We start from the raw sequence: 5,532 nt of genomic DNA on the forward strand, positions 1-5,532 counted from the left end.
CAATAATACTTTTCTATTGACTTCCAGTAGATGGCTGTATTTCTAAAAGGGATGGTGTTTTGGACTGACTGCATTTGTAATGCCTTGCCTTTTTTCAAAAGGGCAGAGCATCTACAAAAGAATAAGATAGAAATTATTTATTAATAGCGATTGGAGTATCTAATATAAAGCCTGTATTTAAAATATTAAGCAGCTTTAGTCAAAACATGTCCTTGTGACAGACATCAAATAAAGCACTCTTCTATAAGAAAAGGCTAACTGTACTAAGGCTTTTAGTAATTCCATGACACTAAGCATTCAAATGGCACATGCGGTGGAGACAACTATAAGTAATAAAGAATGGTTTATACCCTATGCAGGTAGAGAATACACAATGGCAGATGGGAAGAGTATAAAGGAGGCTGAAGGTCTTAAAAAAGCATTCTGCTTTAAATACTCTTGTTTGAAGCAAAACGATTCCATAAGTCTCTTCCTGAGCAAACAATGTTAAATTACTGGTTTGCAATGATTGACATGAAAAATCTCATTTAAATACTCATTATAAATGGTTAGTTTTCCTCGATATTTCTTAAGTGTCTACATAGTGGAATTTATAAATAAGAAATTTCCTACCTCAGAGATAGAGATCTAAAATACGTACCAAAAGGTTATCTCTCAAATGCAATTTATATTAACATTGAAAGATCAAGGATGTTCACTTATTTGTATCTTTTTGACAATTTTCATTTTTTTCCTAGTAGAAAGAAGTAACAACTATATTTTTGTTTTTAAAAATCTTTAAGTGATATTATGATATTACTCAATGACATAGGAACATAGAAGATTCTGTGAGAAAGTATTTTCTATGTGACATTTAGAATCAATTTGGCAGCCCAGCATTTACTTCTCTACTTCCAAAAGAACAGACCACCAAAGTAGTTTAGAAAAGTCTGAGTAGAGAATTAAAAAAAAAAGGAAAGGAAAGAAAAAACCTGATAACCAATCACACCTCTAAAATTGAAAGGCAACAACTGTAGAGAAATGAAGGAAGGGTCCGTCCACAAGGAGGTCTTTCTAAGGAGAAAAGGGAAATAGCTAAGTACTAAGAGGTCACAGGGTACATTAAACACATAAAAAAAACCCCACTCATTAAATTTAAAGATCTGGTCCTGCAAGAGCAGTTTTTGTTCCTAAAAGGCATACCAGTTGTACTAGTTTTAATTCACAAAGATTTACAATATTACTTTGTTTTCTGGAGGTTTTTTCCTGTTCTTTAATTTGATTCTATAATGAGTGTTACCAAATGGCATCTAAACAAATGTAAAAATTAAGATGTGTTATTTAAATGTAACCAAAAAGCTGAGAACTGCGTGCCTATTTAATTTCTTCAGGTTTTTTCCCCAAAAAATGTTCCACTGTCTGTTTTAACTTTTAAATAAATTTATCATACTTCTCACCAGCATTATTTTTAATTACACTGGTTCTTCCTTGACTACACTATTTACTCAACCCAATTATAATCAGCAGCTGCATATCCCAACTCACCTCCTCAGGACATACCGCACTCTATGCTCACCAACCACAATGGCCATTCCTATGAGAGTTGTGGAATTAAATACAAAACCAAGACTATAACTCTTACTGAATTGCTTTTACACAAACCAAACAATAGATTAAATAAAATAAATATCAAAGGAAGCCCCAAATAGGAGGAAAATCAGAAATGAGATGAGAAACATCTAATAATAAAGATTCCAACACAAAACATGGTTTTGATTCAGGCTCCTTCTTTAACTAGTTGTGAGTACTGAGCAAGTCACTTAAATTTCAAAGTCTCAGTTTCCTCACCTGTAATACAAGGATTTTGAACTTGATGATCCCTAAGGTCTCTTTTAGCTATAAAATTCTATGATTCTATAAAAATAAAATGAGAAAACATTCTTTTAGAAGGTAAAATGCAGAGTTGATGGAGACAGATGCATGTATGTGTGTTTGAGTGTATTTAGCATCTGCCTTTCCCATCTCTCTTTTCCATGTTCATGACTTCTACAAATCACTATTCAGCAGGAGCCCAGGGGCTTGTTCTCCAAGCATGACTCACTTGCTAAAATCTTGCTCCTTCTTTCAATCAGTTTATGAAATCCTGTGCGACCTATTCTTGAAGAATATGCAAACTGCTGATTACAGAGCTAAACTCCCTAAATCTGCTGCTTAAATTTGAAACCACAAATATCTTTTCTCATCTTTATATCATAAAAGTATTTGCCCCAAATATGATGTAATCTTACTCAAGTTAGGACATTTTAGTTTTAGTGTGGAATCTATGTCAATAAATTTGTCAGAATAACAAAATAATGAGAAAAAATAAAGAAATGGGGAACATAAATTTTTAGAAGTAGATGTATGATATTACAGTTGTTTTAAAATTTTAAGTAAACTACTTCAATGAAAAAGTATCATGGGTTAGATGTATATTTCACAGACTTTCAATATTAATTTAAAAAAAATTTTTTTATTGCTTAAAGTATTACAAAGAGTATTACATATGTCTCCTCCCCCCCACCCCCCTTGACTTTCCCCCGGCCTCCCCTACTCCCCAGTGTCTTGTCAATATTAATTATTTTGCTGCATTTTCACAGGCCAACCAAGGCATTAGTCTGTTTCCAAATTTGAATGAAGATATAGAAAAACATAGTGTACACAGCAGTTGGCTCATCAATGAACTATAAAATCATAAATCTGAATGACTAATTTCAATGTACTATGATAAAAAAGGTCATCTCTTGGCAATTCAATGTTTTAGTTTACATAAAGCACAACACACACACAAAACATTCCCTATTAAACTGATCATACATAATAAATTACAATTCATGTTTTAGCTTATCTAGAAGTTATTACCTTAAGATATTTTATGGGTGAAAGTACATCAACTGTGTTACTTTTGTAAGCATCTGTTTAAAATTTTGCAGCCATCTAAGGGCCCCAAACTACTATAAATGAAGTATGTTAACCTGATAGGGAGCCCCAATTTAAAAGCCAAATTTACAATCTGAGAATTGACACAATCAGGCTGGTATTAAGCCCCTGAGGGATAAGAGATAAACTTGAGTAATACTTTACTTACAGATAAGGATTTACAACATCTTTCAAACTTGGAAGAAGCATAGACATTTTTACAGTGGGTCACAGCCAAAATCGTGTCACAAGAAAACCTGAAGTCTATACCTTTAATTTCTGATCAACTTATATGGTTCCCTGACAAAAGCTGTGCTGGTAAGGTACATCCAGGTAATGCTGGAAAAGGTGGTACCTGCCACCTAATAGTGCTTAAAAACAGACATACAAGATACAGTTCCACTCTAGGACATACCTCCCCCCCATCCCTTTTTGATCTCATACCACCATAAAGACTGCCACTGATCCGCCTGCTTTCTACACCAGAAGGCTTCCCTCTACCTTTTCTTTCCTCCTTAAAAGCTAACGTTGCTCATGTTTGTTTTGATACAATTTCAACCATATAAAATGGCAATGAGTAAGGAATACACAATCTCCAGCTGTGATGTGCTCTGCTCACAGAGACCTTAAAAAACACAAGCATTCCTCAGACACACATCATCCCTCAGGCAGTTTCCCAAGCAAAATAATGAGCCTCTCTTCAAATAATTAGTAGGGGGGAAAAAGGAGACAAAAAAAACAACAACAAAAAAACAAAAACACACACACCGAAACACTTTTCCAAGAGAGATAAGGCTTGTATAAGTTTGTTTATTTCTTTACAATCTGACATTCCTCCTTGTCTGACTGCATTTCTACTCAGTTATTCCTATCTATTACCTCCTAAAATTTATCAGGCAGGGTATCTGTTAGGCAACCTCTAAGATGGCCCCCAAAGATCCTTGCATCCTGGGACTTAAGTCCTTGTGTAATCCTCTCCAGATAGATTTTGGGTTGGATTATTTACTCACTTCCAACAAACACCATGGCAGTAGTGATGGGGTAAACTTCTGAGATCAGGTTATAAAAGACTATCTAGAGAGCCTTTGGGACTGTTAGATTGAAGCCAGCTGCTATGCTGCGAGGCAGCCCTGTGGGGAAGCCCCTGTGGTGGAAAGCCAGGCCTGCCAATACAAGGCGAGTGCACTGGGAAGTGGATCCTTCTCCCCCTCAGTGGAATCTTCAGGTGACATCTCAGCCCCCATGTACAGCTTGACCACAACTGCATGAAAGACCATGAGTCAGAGGTGCTCAGCTGAGCGTTTCATGACCCACAGGAACTTTGATATAATAAATCCTTGTTATTTCAAGCAGCTAAATTCGGGGGCAATTTGTTACTCAGCAAGGGGTAACTAATGAAGGATCTAACCAGACAAACTGTCAAGTTAACTGGATAAAGATGGGAAGTTTCCTACTCAACCTGAAAAAATAGAAAAAAATGTATTTCTTCATTCTGCTCAATTTTGCAAACCATTTTCTTAGGTGGGGGGTTGGGGGTTTCTACCTCAGAAATAAGGTTACCAAACGCCAAACATTAAAAGAGAAGAAGAAAAATTGAAATGGAAAACATAAATTAGCTCCACCTTGCAGTAGGTAAACATCATGATATACTGATTTAGACAGAAACACCTGGGATCCTTTAAAATCTAAATTCCACTGGTTAAAACAAGCATGCACAATTACTAAATTACTAAACCTAAACAAAACATAAACAGAACCTAAAAATAAAACAACGAAAACCTTCAATGGCCGAGGATTAGGAATCATTTATGCTACTCCATCCAATTAATAATATGTCATTGAGCATCCACCATATAAGAAACTAAAGCCCAGTCACAGAGAACCAAACAAAAGAGGACAAACGAAGAAGCTTTCAAATTTATAACCAAAGTTTGATAACTGAAGCAACTGGCAATCTATCGTGACTTTAACTGTGTTTGCATTCATATTACTGAAAAGTATGTAAAGAACCGAAAACTGTGCTTATGCATCAAAAAAAAAAAAGCCACAACAACAACAACAAAAACACACACACAACGGAAACAAAACCTACTTTGCTCGAAAAGCAACACTTGGGTTAGAAGAGGACAATCATCGCCTCTTCTCGGCTTTATTTCAGGATGAAGTTGGGTCACTACGTAGGGTCCCAGGCTGACCTTAATGGCCTAGAAAACCCCAGGAACACACCTATTCCCGCCTGCTGACACCGCCTTATTCCCCACTTTAATAAGCCGTCACCGCTGTCACTCAAGAAGCTTTATACTGTCATTGGTCCCAAAGTCTTGCTGGTTGGCAAGTTTCTACTAACTAGCGAGCACCAGTTATCTTCATTTCCAAGGAGAAAAGTGGGGGAGTGGAGGGGAAAAGAAGCAAGAGCCCTGAAATATCTAGGCTGACGCTGGTACCTGAGCGACCTGCGATCCCCACCGCCGCCGCGACGACTCGGCCTCTTGACGGGGGCTTTTAGCCAAACAGAAAAGAGCTCAGCCGGGAACTGGTGCCCAGGCCATTGGAGAAGCCGGTTCAGACGTCCCGGGTTCACGCCGGTGAGGGTGA

General features: G+C 36.9%; 1 protein-coding gene across 2 annotated transcripts in view; it reads right to left on the reverse strand.

Annotated features, from left to right (window-relative positions):
* The window catches only part of FBXO8 (F-box protein 8), a 40,172-nt gene extending 34,739 nt beyond the window's left edge, over positions 1-5,433 (reverse strand). Inside the window, exon 1 of one of the 2 annotated variants that reach the window (XM_006081897.3) lies at positions 5,382-5,433. The gene's annotated coding sequence lies outside the window, so the exon portion shown is untranslated. Of the gene's footprint in view, positions 1-5,029; positions 5,342-5,381 lie in introns of those variants that run through there. The other variant, XM_014456770.2, reaches the window with a different exon arrangement.
* Positions 5,434-5,532: the final 99 nt, after the last annotated feature.

The sequence above is a fragment of the Myotis lucifugus genome, unplaced genomic scaffold (genome assembly GCF_000147115.1).
Source record: "Myotis lucifugus unplaced genomic scaffold, Myoluc2.0 scaffold_1, whole genome shotgun sequence".
Taxonomy (NCBI): Eukaryota; Metazoa; Chordata; class Mammalia; order Chiroptera; family Vespertilionidae; genus Myotis; species Myotis lucifugus.